The 22,566-nt window shown below is 38.7% G+C and overlaps 1 long non-coding RNA gene across 1 annotated transcript in view; it reads left to right on the forward strand.

The window, feature by feature from the left end:
- Positions 1 to 22,566, forward strand: part of LOC109143930 — a 38,489-nt gene that overhangs the window by 12,464 nt on the left and 3,459 nt on the right. The window contains exon 3 of the long non-coding RNA XR_002044334.3: positions 8,283 to 8,366. This is a non-coding gene — a long non-coding RNA (uncharacterized LOC109143930). The remainder of the gene's footprint in view (positions 1 to 8,282; positions 8,367 to 22,566) is intronic.

Consider the following 22,566-nt stretch of genomic DNA (forward strand, 5'->3'; position numbering starts at 1 on the left):
TGTAAAATCAGCATCATTGGAGAAACAAGGATTATTGATTCTTTTAAGTAAGATTTGAAGGATTGTATTTTTTGCCTTAGAATTAAAGGGTGTCCTATACAAAAAAAAGGGACCTAGCAAAAAAGTTTGTAAAAACATTTGAATACTTAGACAGCCATCTGTACAAAGAGAAATGACTGTATATTGCAGCCTAATATAAGATATATCTCACCCTAATAAAGAAAATAAAACACTTGCATAAAAATTAACAAGAGCATCACATTCAGTGTACACATTTTCTTCCATGATTCATAAAGGGAATAGACACATATGCCTACCATATTTACAGCATATGCTGGAAATCAGACAAAAGCATAAGGATGGAAACAATCTTGCAACACACCAGCTTTCTCCTTCTAGTAGTAGGAAGTCTAGGATTTGCAAGGCCTGAACAATTAATAGGTTCTGTTCATTTTTGACTAGTGAACAATCAGTAGACACCACCTGGCTTCTGCTATAAAAGGCAGTGCTCTTGAAAAGATGTGGAAAACAGGAAATAATTAAAAACAGACAAACAAACAAAAAAACCCACACAAAAATCCAACCACTGATAAAATGTATTGAAGTCTTAAGGGATTAAACCTAGAAGACAGCGTTCCTGCCAAAGAACTGCAGCAGTAGAAAAGATTGCTTGTAAGCAGGAGGTGTTTATTTTAGGACATATATTTTGAATACTTCCCCAGAGAATTATATTAGCTGTAGTAGCCTCCTCAGGAGTCACATTCCCTAAGCATAGCATCCTTCAAGTTTTACCTAGGTTGCAATAGGTCAGAAAAGCTTTCATAAAACAGAAACTTTGTATCCACTTTTAGGGCAAGTGCTTCTATTTGCAGAAAAAAAAAAAGGCAGATACAAGCAATTTTGGAGATGCAGAATACATTAGGTATTACAGCGCCTCCATCAAATTTTAAAAGGCCAAGTATCTGCACCAGCTGGGGTGCAATGCCAACAAATTCCTTCACCAGCTGACATGCCCGACATGCTGTCTGAGCATTGGCACCTTCCTCTCTTGTGAATCACTATGCCAAGTCACAACGAACCCTGTGCTTTCTAGGATCTTGGAGTTGCTATTACTTTCTTGGCTAGAGCAGCAGGACCTGGATTTGCTCCATGAAGTCCCCTAGAAGGAAGGACTCAGACCCGAATATCAGCTGTTCACCATAGACACGTCCAAGCAACCCAGACTGTTTGAGGGAACACTATCCTGTCATAAGTCTCATTTTCCCTTTGAGGCTTTCTTCGCTCCCCTGAGAGTTTTTTACTACTTCTAGCATCCTCCTCTTTATTCTGAATTCATTGTTCCAGCAGAAGTCAGGTACTTTACAGCTAGAGTGCAAGGTACAGGTTCAGTGCGGACATTAATCATGTAGTCCTCATTGGCCTGGGGCCACCTGGCCCTACAACAACAATCTGCCCCTTTCTAATCTGTCTTCCCTAGAAGACTCATATCACTATCACCAAAGGGTTTCTGGTTAGCATGTATCAACATGTACACTATTTTCAGAAAATATCACATTAACTTTTCTTTCTGTCCCAGGTAAAATTAGGCCCCCATGGCCTTTAGGCTTTTTATAGCTGAAATTCTGGCAACATTGTCCAGACTGGCCCTTCTGTCTATCTCCTGTGCTCATTAACAGTATTTGAGAATATTATCTGATTATATTAATTTCTGTAATATTAAAGATAACAGAAGAATCTAGAGAGAGAATGACTGATACAATTTATGGTATGGGTTTGTACTCATTTTACTTTGCTATCTAAGTTCTTTCCCACTTTTCTCTTCCAAATAATGCAGTTGTGTGGCAGAAGGTAAGACATTTCCACCACCTACATTTTGTGACAAATTCTAAGCTCAGGTGTAGTCTCAGAGGAGACAGGTGGAAAAAGGAAGGTGAGAAAGCTTTTTAAAAAATATTTCTTGGGGGGAACAATTAATCATCTTTTACAGGTGCTCAAAGAAGAGAAGCAGCCTTACAGATCATCATTCTTTATTAAATCTCCACTGTGAACTCAGCTGCAATCTCTACAAGGAAAACTAACATTGCTTTTACCTACAGGCAGAGCTACTGTGAGCCTTCATTCAGGAACTTGAGTGGTACATAGAAACCAGTAGAGAGAACTGTGTGATGCAAACTCTTGTGGGAACGGGGGTTAGCTTTTCACTGTGCACTTCCAGAAGCTCTGGGTAAGACCACAGACTGGATTCCTCCTTGAACTCTTCCAGCAGGGCAACTTCTATTTAAATCTCCTGTCAAGCTGACCAGTCAAAGCAAGATCAGAAAATCAGACCTAATCTGACATAAGTCACACCAGTCTAGTGATTCCAATACAGTAAAGGAAAGAGGCTCCATGGACATAAGACAACTATTTACCAGAATCACCAGTTACAACTGGATCCTGGAAAAATTACTTTAGTAGGGAATGACAACACTGACCCAAATGATTAAGCCATTTCATACGCTGTATTCCAAGCCAATCTTTACTTTGTTGTTTGGGTTTTTTTATGAAAACCAGCCTTTTCAACTGAGGTTTTTTGAGAGTCCATTTATATTGTAAATGTTTGGTCCCCAACACATTCTAGTGGAAGAAAAAATCTAAACACTTTTAAATTAATGTATAGAAAGGTGAACCCTCCATTTCAACATCATCCTGCCAACAAATATGGAGTATCATATTTTGTTACATTAATCCCAGACTCACAAAAGCTACGCATAAATGTTTCCATATGGTTTCCAAATAAATCTCCCATATCCCATATTCTGTAAATTGTTCCCTCAAGAGGTATAAGCTATGGAAGGTCAGTCATCTATTCCAGCTCTCATGGAAGCACCCACCAGACCTGATTTTCTACAAGCACTGTGCACAGAAACTCCACTGAAGTCAGCATGTCCCAGAAAATAACAGTCACCGAGCTGGTGTGAGCACAAAAAATCAAAGCTACCATCTTTCACCCCCAGACTGAAGTTGTATCCAGGTTTTTCTCCCCCTGACATGTTAAAATTAAAGGCATCAGATGAGTATGCTCTGGCAATAGCCAGCCAGTTTACAGATACTGACTCGTGCACCCCAACATGATCTCCCAGGGCAGCAGCTCTGACAAGATCCCTCTTAACCTATATCTGCACTGGGCTAGTGGTAAACCCCTACTCTGGCTGCAATTTCAGTCTTCCCTTATGTATGCTGTGGGACCATTTGTAATGTTTATTTATAAATGATGAATATTTCACCGCAGTTTGTTAATGCATTAGCATGGAAGTAATGTGTGTGAAAAAGAAATTTTTAACAAGCCTTTGGCTTGTGCAGCATAAAACATTGTCTCATACCCGGTCTCCCCATAGACGTCAGTTTCTGTTTTAAATGGTCTAACTACAACTCCCTGTGTATAACATAAAAGGCACAACCCTTACAAATGCAGTGAGTGCTCAGCCCACAGGATGGCTGGAGTAGCTGAGTAAAGTGGCAGTTCTTTACAGTCATACTCTCTGATATAACTCATTATAGTAATGAGTCACTTTAAACATATATTCCTATAATTCAGGGAAAAGTTTTCCAGTAGAACTAAAATTCCCTTTGTGAATCTAATGTATACGAGATAAGGTTCAGAAACTTTACTTGCAATCTCATTATTTTTCTCAACAAAAAATGAACATCTGTATAGGTCTGCACATAGATTAATGTTTTCCTGACTTTCAGCATTTTTTTAGTATGGAAGCACAAGAAATACTTCAGGAAGGGGAAACTAATTTGGCTTTATTTCAAACTGGAAGGGTTTTTTCCTCCCAGAACAAGATTTAAAATAAGTGCTGGGGAAATGGTTCTCTGCAAACCTGAGCATGAATACGAACTGTGGCTTTGTATTTCCTGATCAGGATGGAAACAGAAACATGGACCATTCAGACCTAAACCCTAAAATTAACTCAGAGAGCACCATTCAAAAACACTTCCTTGAATCAGCAGGGGAGAGGGCAATGAAAGTCTTGACGAGAGTTCAGTGAATAAGGAGGAAATAAGGGAGGAATGAGGGAAATGACAGCGAACCCTCCACCTCATACAAACTCTTTTAATTCTCCTTCGTACGCATGCATTATAGTTACTAGTACAACCAATTTGCAAGGAAGGATTTAGTTACCCCAAACAGGGACATGCCTTTTGCACAACACTTTAGCCTCCTAGGCTCCTGCACTGGAATAAGCACCATAACCATGCTCAGGCTTTTAAGTGGAATTTGCTTGGAAAGGCAAGAATGATAACAATATTACCTTAGTCAGATTTATGAAAGACACCTATCTCCACAGGACACTATTTGTGATATTATTATACTTAACACAGGAGAGTGTCTATAATTGCAAATTCTTTATCAATATTTTTGTTATTTAAGGTGTCTTGGATTAGGCCTGCTGTGAATAAATTATAAGGTTAAAGGGGAAGTTGTTTATATCAGTGACTAGACCAGATTATTACACTGAGAAATGGTCAGCACATCCTGTTATTGCTACTACCAGAAAAAACATTGCACGAAAAGAACTAGACAGACCAGTTGCTTGAGTTCTCAAAAGGTTTTATTTTTAGCCTAATGACAAAAATGTCTGTGTTTGCACAGGAAACAAGAATGATTGATACAAGGGAGTGGAAATAAAATTCTTCATCTAATTTTCAGTGCTACATTAAAGACTCGACTCCTGTTGTGTCAGAGGAGCTCTCAGTGACCCTTAGAATGACGATTTTTCCACCAGACCCCCCCAGTCCCCCACTTTTCTGCTCTTGAAAGCTCCTACCTAGACATCAATTCCTTGTATAAGTTAGAGCATTTTCAGAACTACTCTTAGTTGTGCCAGGGAATAATGATGCTACGGAGAACAGCTGGCATAGCTGGAATAGCTTGTCCTTCCCTCAAGGCATTTCAAGTTGGCCCTGTGGGAATGGAGGCAGAAAGCAGTTAGATGTCATGCTGTTCCCCAGTGGAGTCTTTTGCTGTTGCTGTAAATTACTTTAAGCACTTGTTGTTACAGTTGTGCAAAAGGTACTCATTCAGGGTTAAGGGCATGGATAAAAATGTAATCAACCTGGACCAAGCCATCAATACCCACTTTCCAAGGACCTCAGTAACCACATATTAGGGTTACCTTCCAGGTATTAACGACAGCTCTAACTTCTAGATTATTTTTGCCCAAGCTAAACTAACATTTGAAAACATGCTCTATTAGAAATATGGGTAAAGTCCTGCCTACATTTACATGAAGATGAACATAGTGCCAGCACAGCTAGTGCTTCATTGAGCACAATAGAAATAAAATATCTCATTTCTTTTATTGAAATTAGCATTATGCTTCCATTCTGAATTTTCAGAGAATGTTCATTGTTGTTAATTAAGCTACTTAGTAGTGTTTTGGAAATGTCCTAAGGTTTGAGTCAGGAGCAGTGCCCAGTTCTGCTGTAAGTGAACTGAAATTAAGTGAAAAGAGCTGTTTCAAAAGAAATACTAGGATTTGCTCTTATATACCTGTTGTGGTTTAATCCAGCAGGCAGCTAAACACTACAGAGCTGTTCACTCATTAATCCCAGTGGGATGGGGAAGAGAATCAGGAAAGGTAAAACTCATGGGTTGAGATAAAGACAGCTTAATGGGACAGAAAAGGAAGGGAAATAATAATAATGATAAAAGAAGCAAAACAAGTGATGCGTAATCCAGTTGCTCACCATGCCCCGACCAATGCCCTGCCACTACCCAGGCACTGGGCCACCACCTCTCAGTCAGTCCCACCTGGTTTTATTGTTCACCATGAAGCCACAAGGTATGGGATATCCCTGTGATCAGCTGGGGTCAGCTGTCCCTGCTGTGTCTCTTTCCAGCTCCTTGTGCACCCCAGCCTTTTTACTGATGATGGAGGGAGAGGCAGAAAAGGCCTTGACTCTGTGCAAGCACTGCTCAACAGCAGCTAAAACATCCCGGTGCTATCAACATTATTCTCATCCTAAATCCAAAACATAGATCTGTACCAGCTATTAAGAGGATAATCATCTCTATCCCAGCCAAAACCAGGACAACTCTCAATATCCATAAGATTAAAAAACAGAGAGCTGGGAGCTCATCATTTTGGGGTTATTTCCAGTGAAGGAACTGAAACATCCAGGTTCGTATAAACAGAACTAGTGGTTGGGGATTTCTTAACTCCTTTAATGTCCTCCATAAGCTGATAGTTGCTTGATTTAAAGCTGACATGGAGATTTCAATTAAGCTAGCATTTGGGGAGTTTCTGTTGTTGCTATCTTGACCATGTTTTTAAAAAGCAAAATAGTACGACTTCCTAATTCATTACATCTATGATTCTGTTTCTTGTGCATCTTCATTCTCTTTAGAAGGGGAATGTAATTCACCCTCAGCCAAAAACCTCCATTTGCTTTACAAGAGCCACTTTATTGTGGGAGTGCTGATGCTGATGGAGGAAATATTTCTCTCAGCCTGAAATATTGGGACTTTGGGTGTGCAAAAGAGACAGGCACAGATCTGTGCTGTAGCTGGCAAAAGCACAGACAGGATAGAAAGAGGCTGGAAGTTGAGGAAGGGCATCTCAGAATACTTCTCCTTAGCTGGTAAAGGAGTTTTACAGTGACAACACACAGCCTTGTCCATTCAACAGCTGAAATAGCTTACACAGAAATTTACATTAACACTTACAGAAAAGAGAGGGGAACAGTCTTAGCAAGGCAACCCCATCCTGCTTTTTTGCCCTGCAGTTCCAGGGCTTCACAGAAGGCAGGTATAAATGACATGTACAAATGTCTTCCAATATGCTGGGACAGACTTTCAAAAGAAGACATGCTAATTTTTCCAAAACTTCCAGAAGACCTTGGAGATGAAGGAGACAGAAGTATAAAAAATTTGCTCTTAAATACAATGTTTGGGCTGGCTAAAGTCCTCAAGCAAAGTTATTCTAACCAATGGTGAGAAAGAGATTTTAAGCCATTCTTCAAAGTTCAGGAAGTGATGGAGACCAAGCTTTTTCTTTTTGTCTGTTTGTGACTTTAAAGGTCTGAAGAGAAATTGGCCAACACTCCCATCTTGATCCCACTTCAGTTCAGAGGGATGGGATCATCCAACAACAGGAACCTCTCGCATGTTTTGAGAAATCAAATTGAATTAATAAAGCTAGAAGAGCACAGCAGCTCTGTGCACTATTTTCTTTAACAACTGAATGACTCTTTGTGGTTAGTTTATAAATCTTAAAACCCTCACTTCATTTAAAAAGATTGAAAAATACAGGGACACTATGAAAAGCTAGATATATAAGTACTTCATACACTACATTACTTATCATTAAAGTTTATTAATTAAAGCCATTTGAAAGGCATTTTTTGGAGCTAAAGACAAGAGTGAACTGAAAATTATGCAGGTACATTATTTCAGCCGAGAACCTGCAACTAGGCAAACAAAGAAGGAATTCTGGAATACAAGCAAACACCGCAAGTAATTTAAAACCAATATACTGTGCTTACAAGCTCTGTCTAGTTTTAAAAAAAAAGAAAAAAGGGAGAAGATAAGAGAACACAAGGAAGAGGAAATAAGATCAGATTATTTGCTTCCTAGTAGTAATACTTTTCTGTTTGTCCTAAAAAGGGTATTCAAGCTTAACTTCCAAGTTATGTCATGTGACTGCAAGCAATCAGGGATGCTTCAGGACACTGAGTCATCATATCATGGGCTGGGGAAGAAAGCAAGTCAGAATGGCCTTCTGGGAATATTATAGATTCCAGCAGCACAACACCCTGAAAAGGATATATGGAACCTCCATTTTTTTTTTTTTCTCCTCTGTTAAACAACTTCAGAGATACTTTTTCTCTGTTTCTCTGAGCAATGTCGTGTCTGCCTTACAGCTAGTCCTCAGTCATCTGAAGATTTTGGTAGGTAGCTTGTAAAGTCAGTAACATTTTCTAGCACAGTCATTGAAATTTTCACCATGTTAAGACAGTACATTTTGTCATTAAAGTAAGATAATATAGATCAAGTTTCTCTGATTTAAATCCAGAACAAATACTGGTCAAAGATAGAAGTCAATGCCAAAAAATAAAAAGTTCAAATTTCAGAGACAAAGTATAATCCTATCTTGAATGAGACTTATGTGCTGTATTTCAATAGCTAACATGGAGGTCTTGTTTTACCAGTGCTTGAATGCAGTGCCTATATACATTCTCATGCCAACATCATCTCCTGGAATGCAACTGATTTATATTTGCTTTTCTCCTAGGCCCACGGAACAGTGTAGAAATGTCATAGTTTCAGCTGCAGCAACAATGTATGAAGAGGAAACACTATAAAGAGGAACAAAGAGGTGGGTGATGAAAGATGAGGTGCTCAGGCAGAGCTGCAAAGAGCCCTGAAAATGCATCTGCTGAGTAGATGTAAGAAGCCACATGATAAGATAAAGTGAACAGTGTGGGGTAAAGAAGTAACAGTTATTAAAGAAGCTGAGATAAAAAGAGCATAATTTAGAAAATTAATTAAATATCCTAGGGGTTAGACTGAGACTGGAGGAGGGGGAAAAAAAGAAACCCGTAGAGTCAAAAAAAAAAGGAGGTGGAGGTAAATAGCAGCTGTGGGAAGGGTTGGGAGTACTGATGATTACTAGGTAGGCTTTTAAATTTTGTGCCAGGCTCTGTAAATCTTCCCTTTTACCCTGAACCCAGAGGTGTGGAAACTTGAGTATAAATTCAGAAGTTTGGATACTTTTCCAGATCTTACCTAAATCATATAAACCTCCTTATATGTAGCATAACTTAGCCAGAAATAACTTAAGAACTCATTTTTTTTTCTGATGCTACTTAGCACAGCTGGATGGATTATTCATCCTCAGTAATACTCATGGCAAATACAACCTTTTTTCTGTTTGAGAATCATTTGTGAATAGGCTTTAAGTCTGATCTCCAAAACGTGAAATGACTCTTGATCTCATTGATTCCTCTGAGCCTTTTTTTTTTGTTGTTATGTACCTACTGTCTGAAATTAGCATTTGCACAAGTTAGGTGAGTGGACTCTAACCTTTGTCAGCATCATTAAAGGTGGTTTACATTTGACTACAATCAAACATGAGGAAATATGTAGATGACCAGTCTCAGTCCTTCAGATTTCTTTCACAGGCTGTGCTGTAAATGTTACTTGGGTGTAACTGATACCTGCCTGATTCTGCAAAAAGCCTGAGGCTGTAGAAGTGTGATGGCACTCTGCTTCAAGAGGAGTTAACTAATTTGGTTTAATGCATCAACATTAAGTTTCTTTCTACACTGTTCAAAGCGTGTTTTGGAAGGAGGGAGAGCATCTGAACACCCAGATCCATACAGACTTCTCTGAGCCTCTGTTCTCTTCGGTATGCTTTTAATAACACCACGGAAGGGGTGAAGAGTGCAATTGTTCTTATTTTCCTGAAGAGAGGGTTCAACTTTCAAAGGTTTGGGAAATGCCAACATGGGAGTTCAGACACTGCACAGTTTAAGTATTCACTGCCTCCTAGTTGGAGCATGTTATTGGTTAGCTAAGTCACGGGATATTCTTCCAGCTCACTAATTGGGTTAGTGTATCCTTTTAAACAGAGGAATAATGAACGCTCTTGTTTGTAAAGGAGTAGCCTCGTTCGCATGCAAATACGGGTATTCACACAAATCAGCCATTCCTCAAACCTCCTCAGGAACAAAAATCCTTCTGTCTGAAACCGCAGGAGCAGCCGATAACAAGGGGCCTTGATATGGAGAGATCAAACAGCCATTTCAAATTCCTGTGAATGTTCATGAATACTGTTGTTCAATATTCACCCAGATCTGGCTTTTTCTGCATTATGGAAAAGAAAACAAAAATTAAAACAGAATGTAAAGGAATGAAGAATATGAAATGATAGTGTTTTCAGAACCAATTCACATATTCTGGTGTAGCTGCATTCAGGTTGTTGCCTTATTTTTGAAAGACAAATTATTATTTAAGAAATAATGTAAAAACACTTTTTGGGATTGATTGTTTGTTCCAAATGGACATAGCTCAAGCCCAAAGAACAGATCCAATAAACATGAGGTAATCCATAATTTCAGATGCCTGAAATTTCAAGATATACAGTATCTAAGCAGATGAGAAATAACACTTGCCATCTGAAATTTTACCAGAAATTCTTCGCCAATTCTCCAAGACGACTCAAAGGATGAGTTATGTCCTCATCTGGCCACAAAAATAGCTGTTTAGCCATAAAGTATTATACAAAAGTAAGTGAAAAGAAAAGATCCTTGCAAAGAGTGACAGCTCCAAGGGTAACTTGGCACCCTTTCCTCACTCTGTTTTTATAGCTGTAGGAATTCCTTATTACTTTTTCTCAAGCTGTCATCAGAGCAACAGAACCCGCTGTTATTTGGGTTTCTCTTCAGATCGCAAGAAAGGGATGTAATAAAGGCAGGTCATGAGCAATAGGTTGTAATCTATCCACAAAATGGCCCCACCTTGCTATTTGTTCCCTTGTATTGTGTTCGAACAGACTCCCAGTAAATATGTCTGCTTCACATTGATCATCACTGATAGTAACATCCCTAATAGTGGCTCCATCTTGACAGAAAAATGGCAAGTACCATTGTGCTCCAATGGTTTTGTCTCTTTCTACAGCCACTGCAAAACAAAGCTGTTAATTTATCTGATGAAAGACATAATGGTGAATGTTATGTAAAACCCAGATGTTTCCCAACTGATTTCTTAAATAGGAGCACATAATTGTGATGATTGGAAGGCCATTAATCCAATCTACTTGGAAGCAAAAGAGAAAGAAGACCTCAGCTTACGCTTTCACTGTGACTAGCTTCTATGCCTAAAATGTCTGTTGTTCAGCTCACTGTTTTACAAACCTAACCAGTCAAATAATTCCCCCAGTTCTTCTCCATCTGTTTTCTCACAACAGTGCTAACGTTCACTTAAATAAGCATAGCAGCATTAACCTTTTGAACTCTTTGTCTCTCAACTCTGCTCAGATCAGATTTGCGGTCTAGAAAGTTGACTCTTCCCTCAAGTTTGACAGATTTTCTTATTATCCCCTGCTGACCTGTAGAGAATTGCACAGGCTCAATTCCTGAGGCACCTACAAGTTTCAGATGGACTCAGCCTCTCTGTCTGATTGCCTGTCATGAGAAGCGTCAGTGGTATGCTTCTTATTTCAGTTTATTACTTTCCTCTCAACAAATATAATGAATTCTTTTGAACCCTTGTACTCTTCTTTTTAGTAGGCCTTGCATATCAAATTTTCATCCTCAATGCAAAGACTCCTTCAGAAAACCTCTTCAAGAAAAGATTTTGACAATACACATAACAGCAAGCGCATTAATATGCACTTTACACAGATGTGATTTTACTGATTCTGCCGACAGTAAACTGCATATAAATCACATAAGCCATTACCTATTTGATTCAATCTTCCTATTTGCATAAGTACTACTAGTACTGTATCTAAGGCAGATAGGTTAGGCTTAGATAGAGCAAAATGTTGATGAAGATGTCTACTCTTCATGCATGAAAACTGTGGAAGGAATTATGACCCTTATCTAGAGTATAGCTGAAGCTTTGGATAGTGCCATTTAACGCACAGGCTGATAAGTAGCTAAAAGCATAAGCATATTAAAAACTAGTTTGGATTTTAAAAATTACATGTAATACCCCAGGTATGTATTTTTAACCCCTAATGCAAATATGACTTAGGTCAGCCACTTTTCACTGCCATAGGTTGATTTCTCCTCTTTCACTGGCAGCTCTGCTAATATGAATTACATCACACTAGCCATGTGAGTTACCACAAATCAGCTGGCCTCTAGTAAATTGGGGTGAACTTTAGACCAAGAAAGTGTGTTTTAGATAGGATTGGTGATGCTGTTTGAATTATGCTCAGACAGAGCCAGAAGTATAAGCACTCAGAAAGCTATGGGCAAACAGTGTAGGTATGACCTTGGAAGAATGTTTGAGGGAGGAATATAATTGGAAAGAATGTTTAGAATATGGAGCAAGAAAGCTGCTAGCTGCTCATTTCAACCCAGTTTGGAAAACACACCTCTGGTATACTTCTATAAATTAACAGAAAAAAGAATTTTTCTTTGTCGTCTGAGGACAACTGTCAAAATAAGGGCTAACACTAAAAAGAGAGATCCCAATAATGCAGTATAATGCATAAACAGTGTAGAAGAAGGAAAAAAAATATTAGGAATGTCACTCATCTGGCTACAAATTTTAGTGTAATTATTCCATTGTAGCAATCTCTATTTTCTCTGATGTAGGGCTCGTGCTCTAGTTTCTCTGTAGCGCCCACAGAAAACTTCCCCCTGCCCCCTGGTTTGTTCTGATGAGAAAAAGCTGTGAGAATGACTGTACAGAGATAAGAAAGGCCAAAATTACAGACAAGGTTGAGCTTGCTTAGGTGGTGTCATCTATAACTCAAGGATTTAAGTGTGAAAACACAAATATAGACAGGAATACGATTAGTGTGGTGAGGTACCAGACAGGAGTCCCAGGCTGAGTGTATCATGCGTGTCACTGCTGAAGACAGTGACGCCTCTCTGGTGCTTTGGGGCCTGGCAAACACTGGTCCAGACAGTAGCAACTCTATGGTTAACTCATTCACCAGGGCAATGAGCACATAAGTGCTTAGCCTAGCACTTAGCGATTCCTAGCTATCTTTTGTGCGTCTCATTCTGTGAGCAACTGCTTTAACTGCAATGAACTGCTTTGTTCATGGCATAAATTATCCCTGTAGAAAATCTTTGCATTTCTCTAAGATGCCTGAAAAAACCAACAAAATAGGAACCATAAGAAAGACAAAGAATAGAGAAAGAGCAGTGTAATGACTTCACTGTTAGCCCGGTGTCCGTGGTGTTTCATGCAATAGGGCTGACACACTGCAGGAGCACCTGCTGCAACTGCAATACTTACCAGCACTGGTACCTCATGTGGCCCAAGAGGGCCTGTCGTAGACCACAGTGGCTCAATACCACTTGCACAGACAAGGGGCACAAATGCCAGAGTTTAGCCCCGCAAATGCAGACTACAATCCTCCCCTATTATGCAGAGCTGCTGTGATGTGAGTCAGAAAGTGATTCCTCAAGGCACAGTGAGACAGCTTGCCGGCTGCCATACGACTCTCTGTTGGAGCAACTGACAGGGAAAATCAGACACGAGTTAACTGAGGCACTGATCCAAAGCCCCTTGAAACACCTCGGTGACTCTCCTGGAAATAAAATGTAGGAGCTTTTCAAAAGATTACCCTTAATCTGTCACAGCATGCAAAACAACTTAATACATTTATCATTTTTTTTCAGCTAGTGAATTCAAATCCCTCTGCAACAATTTTACTAGCAAGTCAAACTTCTACATAGCAAATGTCTGTCCTAATTTGCAAAAGGTGGGTCCTTTTGTTACTGACTTGTCCTGCAAACACCAGTCCTTCTGTCAGCGGGAGTTTTGCCACTGAATCCAACAGCAGTAGCTCTGAGGGACCACAGGTCTCTATGTTTCTTTGAAATCTTAGTTTATACTACCATGTTTTATCTAGTCACCTCTCAAGCACCGGCTGAGTCACCCTCAAGCACCAGTTCGGGTCAACAGACACAAGCTTGCTTCTTAACCTGGACCCAGTGCACCATGGACTTCTTTTAATCATTTAGCATCTTTTCTTCTTGTGTTATGTTGAATGCTAGTCTTCTGAGCAAAGTAAATGAACTGTCTTTTGTGCTTTTTGTGATGATTTTCCGTTTGTGCTTTAAACAGCAAATCAGTCCTGTCAGGCTTGTGAAAATACTTGACACACAGTACAAGGGAAATCTATTTTGTCTTTCATTTTCTATCCTGTTTCCCAGAAAGTATCAATATTTGCTTTTCAGCCATACTGTTTGGGTATTAAGGTATTTCCTTCACCATCCTCAAAAGCTGATTATTCTAATACAGCTCAGGAAAAGTCTAGTAGTTGACTTCTTTCAAGTCAGAAATACACAGTTTTATTTTTAAAAATTCTGTTAGATCATTTGGCTTTAGATATATTCAAACCAAAGTCACCTTAATACTAAAAATCAAATTGTCAGAATTAAAAACACTGGCTAGCAATTATTAAAGAGCAGTAGTTGCTTTGGAGTAAGTGCACATTTCTCAGTGGCCAGGTATAATTTTGAAGTGCTTATTATCCATCTGAGCATGGAATTTTTAAATATCTTGTTCTTATATCCATTCTATTACATCCATTCTTTCAGCAATTTCCTTTTAAAATTAGATTTGTGCTAGTTTTCTCTCTGTTAAAGCAGTGAACCAGAGAACTGCAGTAATATCTATTGCCTCTCACACTGTATTTAACCTTATATGTGTATTAGATATAGATTAACATCTTGTTTTGAAAAAGCTTTTGTTTTGTAGAATTTGGCAGTTTCATTTTAGAAAAACTAAATCAATATACCCTTCATGCTTTAGGAAAAAGAGGAGGATGTTTTCAGTCTTCTCCCTCACAGGCATCATTCTCAAGTTTTGCCAGTGTGACTGGGCTAATGGCACCATTGTGATCAGTGTTTTTACAGTATAATGAAACCTAGTTGAACAAAATGGCTTTTTTTCAGTCACATAAATCATTATTTGCAACATGCTAAAATGTGACAATATGAACCCTTTTCCAGTCTAACAGACCTCTGCGGATTTAAAAATTTAATTTTGAACTCAAGAACACAATCTCCAGGAGGGTATTCTATTCTGGAAAATTTGTATAAGCCAGGAGGCACACCACTTAGTCCCCTATCAAAAAGAGGAAGTGGGGAGGCCACACAAAGGCAATGTGATTTCTTCAGGCACTTTCCTGGGCTGCTTGGTGGCTGCCACACAGTGGTGGTGGCTAAACTGGGCAGATGTGCTGTGCTCCGGCACAGGTGGACACAGCATCCTCCCATCAAGTCATGGTAATTAAACCAAGCCCTTATTTTCAGGCCCATTGTAAGTGCAGTGAGAACATAAGGTGAATTCTGAAAATGCTGATGAGGATATGCTGACACCAGTTAGAGAAGGAATTGCTTGGTGGGCCAGCTGAGACAAGGAAAGTGGGGGCTGAGTGGCACTGGAGAAGGGGTCAGCTCCCCTTTGCAGGGACTGGGGCCAGAAGAGCACCCCTGCTCCTCTGGCTGCAGCCCTCTCCTCTGCTTGGCTCAGCTTCTCTCACTTCTTGGCAGCCACTGCTGCCCCATATGTAAGTTTTCTGTGCTACAGTGCAAGCAGGAAGGGAGGAGGGCACTGAGGAGAGAGGAGTGTCATGGCAGGACCACCCAGGTACTTTTCCAGGTGAGGAATCAGGGGGAGAAGAATCTATTTGCCCCGGGACCCAAAACAGCTCTTGGTGTGGGTTCTAATAACACTGCTGGAACAACTAAACCTGCAAAGCATTCGTAAACACAAAGGCTTATTTATTTATTTTTTCCTTTTTACTGGCTTTGTCTTTCTTTCCTTCGTTTTTTCCTTCTTCCTTTCTTTCCTTCCTCTTTTGCTTTCTTCCTCTTCATCTCTTTATTTTTTCCTTCTTTCTCTTTTTTCTTTTGTTCCTTTTTTCTTATCTTCTCACTGTCTTTCTCTTTCTTATTTTTTCTCTATTTTTCTGTTTCTCTCTCTCTTACACACACAAAAACATACACACAAACACAGGCCACTTCTCCAGAAAACACTACTCTATACTTTGATGGCAAAAAGCACCGAGGACTCTCAATAGCATTAAAAATGGTGCTATGGCTCCACCAGTTTAATTCAGAGATGTTCTCTATAGATAAACTGCTATTTTTAAAGCATGGTTACATAAAGAGTTCATTGCAAAACAATCCAGAGTGTGAGTTTATAATATCAGTTTTGGGGCAGAAATTGTCTTAAAACAGCCCCTTTAAACCTTCATAGGCCATGATTAATAAAAGTTGCTGTTGATGATTGCAGTAAAACACCTTTCCTTTTGCTTAGAGGAATCATGCATGAAAAGGCAGTTTCTTCAGAGTAACTTGATGTAAATTCAAATCCTTGACTATCTCAGAGAAATCCTCAATTATCTCAGAGAAATCCTCAATTTTCTCACAGAAATCCTCATAAAGTAAAATATGTAGTACTCAACTCCTAGCAGATCCTGGAGGCAACATTACCCTTCTTTTCTGATAAGTTTAAAAGATGTTATTTTCATGATCTTCAATCATTGTGGTGGTACCATCTAGTCACTAACTTTGGAAATCATAACAAAATATTTACAACAGCATAAATTATTGCAGAAACAGATAAAAAAGAGAAGTTGAAAAAAGAACATAATTTTAATAAAAATCTTTGGAGATTTTACTCTCTATTTAGTAGGAATTCCCATTTCAATTTTTTTCTAGTATCAAAATATTTGGCCAAAATATTTCATAAAGTTAAAAAAAAATAATAATAGGCCCATTATTGGGGGGAGGGATTAAAAAAACACACCAAAAGTACATACTTTGAAATATTTTTAATGAAATTATGAAAAAATCAGAAGTGCAAGCCCAAGGTTAATTTTTACTATAGTAATGTAGCTTCCTCAGAGGTGTAACTTGCTCTCAAAGTTAAATAAAGGGTTTTTTTTGACCAAAGAACAAAACACCAGCAAAAGGATTTTATAATAATGTTCAAATTCAACACTAAGAATGAATCAATCTAGAATTGCAAATAACACACTGCTCTGAATCACTTCTGAAGCAGCAGACGTATTTGAATCTTCTTCAGTTTAAAGGGCTGGAGCAAAAGGTACTTTGAGGTCCTTTCCATCACTGCATTTTCATGATGCTGTGATCAGAAACATCCATAAAAGCACTGCTCCATGTGACAGTGTATTGTCTTCTTTCTTGGAAGACAAATAATGCAATCCTAGTGCCAAGTAATACAATATCTCGGTATCGTCTCATGCTGTCTCTTTTTTCATTTATTGAGCTGGAAGACACTTTTTTAGTACATCCTACAGTAGCAGGGCAAGATCTACACAATGGGTGTATATTGTCCTAAACCTTATATAGCAGAGTCCACAGTCCCTCTAGGAAGCCTATTCGAGCCTCTTTTGGTTCTTATAGCCATTCTATTTCCTCAGAAATTGTGAAGGAATATATTTCACATCTTTCCATCATTGGGTGATTTTAAACAATTAATTGCCACCATCTTTGTAACATCTTTTGCACGTTAGAAGATAATGTAATCATGTCCCTCTTTAGTCTTTCCTATTTTAGACTAAGCGAACTCCATTCCCATCATCACAGGATAGCTATCTAACCTCTTTTTCTTCTTGATAGTGTTTTATAGATTCTTGACAGTTTTTCCTGAAGTGTGACAGCTGCCTAGGAAGATGAGACTTGGGCTGATGAAACTTAAATACCAATGGGAAGTAAATAATTACCTGCCCTTTCATGGGCACAATACTCCAATCAGTATATTCCTGAACAGAATTCCTTTTTTCTTTTGCTGTAGTTGCACAATGGATGCTGCAAAGTTTTGTATTTGATGAGTGCTGGCTGTGGGATATTGCAGTGTCCTACCGTCACCATTCTTCAAAGAGCAGTGTGGCACAGACACAGTGTCTATTTACGGAGACAGGACTCCTGCTATGTAGAAGCTTGTGTGCGTGTGGGTCCCATCCGAATGTGGATTTGCCAGAGTCATGCACATATACCAGAATCCATGGAATTTCTCCTGACTGCATAATATTGACATAAATGTTACTAAGTCTTATTAAGGTACAATATATATGATACAAGATAGCCTTCTGCCTTCTATTTTGTGGATTAATTGCCAGCTATTTAATCCCTTTTTCATATTTGGTGGGTTTTTTATTTCATTTTTTCCTTCTTCCTAGGCATAACACTTTATTTATATTGGCTTTAGTTTGAAAATTGCTTTTCACAGTTTATCATGACCATCTTGAACAGTACTATTGTCCTCCGAAGAGTTTGCACATTTTTTAGTTTATGACACTACTAAATTTCCTCTTAAGTCTGAGTTCTTAATTAAACCATGAAGCTGAGCAAGGTCCAGGACAGAAAGTCACTACTGTTTACTTGGATAACAAGTATTATTTGCAGATAACAACGTAGATAAAAGTATGTCAGTTTGGGGCACTGAAGAAGAGGTAATGTTCATTGACCATAGATGTTTTGAGGAATCATGTTTATGACAATTAAAGAGTCAACAGCCACCAAGCAAGGAAAAGCATGAGGAAAGATGAAAAAAACTACAAGAAACAGAACTTCACACCTTGGTAAGAAACTAGAAGACCTGAACAGGAGGAAAATCTAGTGAAATCAAATAATAGCAAGAAATAATAGTAAGAAAGCAGCAAAGGGAATTAGAGAAAGGCATCCTTTACTGCTGTGCCTCACATGTTTCAAGTTGTTTCTATAGTCACAGAATAAGAAGGTCAAATCAGATCAAATAAAGCAGGGCAGAACTGAACAGCACAATTAGGCCATAGTGAAAAAGTAATTACTTTTCCATCCAGTAGACATTGCATGTTATTTCTTGGAGCTTTATATTATTATCTAAATAATAGACACTAGCCAGAGAAGCAACTGACAATGAATTGGGGAAAACCAGCTAAAAAGCCACAGTCGGACACTAGTGAGTCTTACCATATTTATGTTAACTGACCAAGAAACTGGAAAAATAAAGAATGCAACACAATACTAAAACAGAGTAGTACGGAAAAAAGTATTAAGCTACCAAGACAGGTAAAGTAGCATTCCCTTTGCTTTATCCTCTTAGCATTCTAATCTTTTGACATAATAATTATGATTATGGTATATATCCTGTACTATTGATAGTGTTGGTACATCAGATAACACTAACTCTTTATGGAGTCTTATTTTGACTTCACGACCCTTCTTCCCAGTCATACATTTTTCTCCAGTTTCTTCATAGGACATGATATATAATTCACAATTACATTCACAAGGCATGTGGTCTTCCCATGGATTTGTTCGTCATATATCTTTCTAAAGTGGTTCTCTAAATAAGCCAACTATTTTTCAGTGCTGAAACAAATCCTTGGTAAACTAAATGACATGGCTCTCTGGAAGTTTGTGGATCTTCTTAAGCTATCCTGCATGACAATATAACTCATTGTTTGAAAAAGTGTGCTGGTTTTGGCTGAGGTAGAATTAATTTTCTTCAGAGTAACAGGTATGGGGCTATGTTTAGAGTTGTACTAAAACCAGTGTTGATTTTATGTAGATGCCTTGTGCTATTGCTGAGCAGCACTTGCACGTGTCAAAGCCTTTTCTGCTTCTCACCCTCCTCACCCACTTTCCTGGACATGGCTGAACACCTGCTCGCCCATGGGAGGCAGTGAATTAATTCCTTGTTTTGCTTTGTGTGCATGCACAGCTTTCCCTATTAAACTGTCTTTATCTCAATCCATGAGTCTTCTCACTTTTTCAATTCTCTCCCCCATTCCACCAGGGGCAGTGAGTGAGCAGCTGAGTGGGGCTGAGCTGCCAGCTGGGGTTATACCATGACAAAAGGTACACCTGTCATTATGGAATCTTTTGGATATGTTATCCTTAGTAACATATCTTCATTCAGCATGGCAAGAATTGGTATACAGCACCTGAAAACCAGTAGCACCACTCCACTGCTGATGGAAGTAAAGACCAAAGTAGTGTGAGTCAGCCTCCCCAACGAACAATTGTCTTTCTTCAGAAGCCCAAATTATTTTGTGTTATTTACAGCACAAGAATGGCTACCGAATTCAAAGAAAGTTTAGCAAATCATTCCCACATCAGAGAGAAACCATGCTGTGGTTATACTACATGAATTATTGTTACCCCAAGCCAGCCTTGTATCTGCACTGCACTATCACTCAAAAGAATCACTTCTAAACAAAAGCAATTCCTTCAGCTCCATCTGCCAGCCCTGGAATCAAGAGGGTTAAAAAAGCTATAATCTATTTCTACCAAGTGAATAGAAAATTAGGATCATTCACTTTTTTTCTCCTCATGCATCCCTAAGAAAAAAATTATTTCACTGGAAATTATGATTTCATCAGCTGAACTGAAAATCAAGAAATAGACCACTTTAAATATTCACACCACCTTGATTAAAGCAGGTGTCTCCAAGCTCCATTATTGCAAAGTGATTGTCAGAATTTCCATTGTAAATCTCTTCTCTCCTTTTCACTGGTTTTATACTTATGCCTTGGCTACAAGAGCACATTCCAAGCTGGAATTTAGGCTGGCTGATTATTAAAAAGAAGAGAATTTTCCTTTACAAATTCTATTAAAAGAATTATAGGATTAATAAAATGTTGACTTTTCAGTATGGGGGAAAGGCAGGGTTTGTTTTTTTTTTTTACACATACTGGTCCAAAACAGTAACCACAATCTGGTAGAGAAAGCAGAGCTGAAAAATTGACACATTTCCCCAGATGGCAAAGGAATTCTCTGAGCTAGCAACCCGTTATCCTACTTTAATCTGCTTCATTCCTTTCAACTTCTGGAATGGAACAAACAGTATGGGACAGGAAGGGATGTAGTTATTCTGATTACAGAAATCAGAGGCCTCACGATCATACCATTCCTAGTCTTTTATTATGTTTATTCTCCTGGTAGCCTGTGAAGTACAGAAATGCTTTTGTTCATTTCATAGATAAGAAACAAACATAAGAGATTTTCACCTAATAAACTGAAGGTTAAACATCAAGACAGCACCCACTTCTTGTGCTCAGTGTTTAGGTTATGTTCCAGCTAATAAAATCAATTGTCCCAAGACACATACCCAGAGACATATCTAGGCACTGAATATCGACTGTAAATGCTGTTAAGTGAGTACCAGCATCACAGCACCCAGTGACACGTTTTTGGCCTGTGCCTGGGCATGGCTCAGGAGTTAGCATTGGCCAGAGACAATTCCTAGCAGGAGAGAAAGAAGAGTTTAATAGCACTGGCATTAGCTGTTCCCTGTCAGCTGGCCAGAGAACAGTCCCAGACATGTTTCATTTACTACTGCAGAAGAAGCCAAAATGGTCAGCACCAGCTACTACAGTGCATGGGAGCCATGGCTTTGTGCTGAATTACGTCTGTGTTAGCAGCAGCCTTTCTCAGATTTCTCAGAACCCCTCTCAACCCATCATATTCCTCAGCGTTTCACTGTGGCTGAGAGTGTGGTCTTTACTCCTTTTCCATCTATGTTAAGGCTCTATTGACTCTACTGATCACCAGTGTAGCAGCAATTTTTAGTGAAACTATGATAAGTGAAAATTCATGTGTATTGATACATGGGAGGAGGAATGTAACTGCTCAAAGGAATTGGCAAATAAGACCCAGACTGCTTTTTCTGTGCACTCTCTGTAACAACCTTTCATAAGTATTTTATTCTCTTTTAGTAAAGATTCAGTGTTACAGGTCCATAAAATGAAAACATGTGTTCTCTTTAATATGCATTCAGAGTGAAAATCGCTTCACTCACATAAAATCTGATAATTGGACGTTATATAGGGAAAGTCTGAAAAAAGAAATGAAGTATCCTGTGAAGTGGCACTAAAGATGTTTCGCAATCCTAACAGCAGCCACAAAAATGTCTAAGCCATCATCCCCCGCTGGCTTGAGTAAGCACTACGTTTTCCTTACATCTGCATGTAAAACCTTTTAGGACACAAACCTACAGCTGACTGAAATAAGAAAGAAAAAAAAGTAGTGTAAGAGTCTATCATTAATAAAATCCACTGCTCATTCTTTAGTTTGAAAATTATATTCAAAGGGTGATTTTAATTATTAAGCTTGCATGTGATTAAGTGGCGTTGGTGACATTGATTTAAATATAGTTTGCTGTTCAATCCTTTTTAAAGATCTGCTTTCACACAGGAGGGAGATGAACTTCAGCTTCCTAAAATACTAGATGCACACAGAAGGCTTCCCTTCCTCCCACAATCTCCACAAGAGCTGGATTATTTAACACTGGCCCCAACTGCAGGCATCAGAAAGGGATTTTTTTGGTTTTATTCTGAATTCTGTGTACACTTGGTAATATACATTTCATTTAAGCTTTAGCATCCCAACCTACAGACCAGTCAACACTGATGGGAGGCTTTTATCATTCTAAAGAGGTTGAGCCTAACACTGCCTCAAAGACAGCTTTCAAAAGGAACAGAATGAAAGTGATGTCAAATTCAAGCCCACAATTGGCTCCAGAAGACCGCTGAGTTTTTTTCTTCTGCCCTCTAAGGTATATAACAAGTAGTATGAAAGTGCCTTAATGTTTAAAACACTAATTTGTTTCAAACTACAGCTTTGAAAGTACAGGGCTGCAGTTTCTATAATGTCATTGAATTCTCTTTATGATACCATTGTGGAAATATTGATGCAGCAATAACTCTCACTAGGATTACATTCTGGCGAGAAGCAAAGCAAAATGCCTGAAGTGATCCCACTGTGTGTTAATCACATAGTTAATTTGTTAAATTTGCATTTCATTTGTTTCTGTAGCTTGGCAGAAATTTTATTGATAAGAAATTTTCTTATTGTTTTGTTTTGGGT

The sequence above is a fragment of the Corvus cornix genome, chromosome 1, assembly GCF_000738735.6.
Source record: "Corvus cornix cornix isolate S_Up_H32 chromosome 1, ASM73873v5, whole genome shotgun sequence".
In the NCBI taxonomy this organism is placed as follows: Eukaryota; Metazoa; Chordata; class Aves; order Passeriformes; family Corvidae; genus Corvus; species Corvus cornix.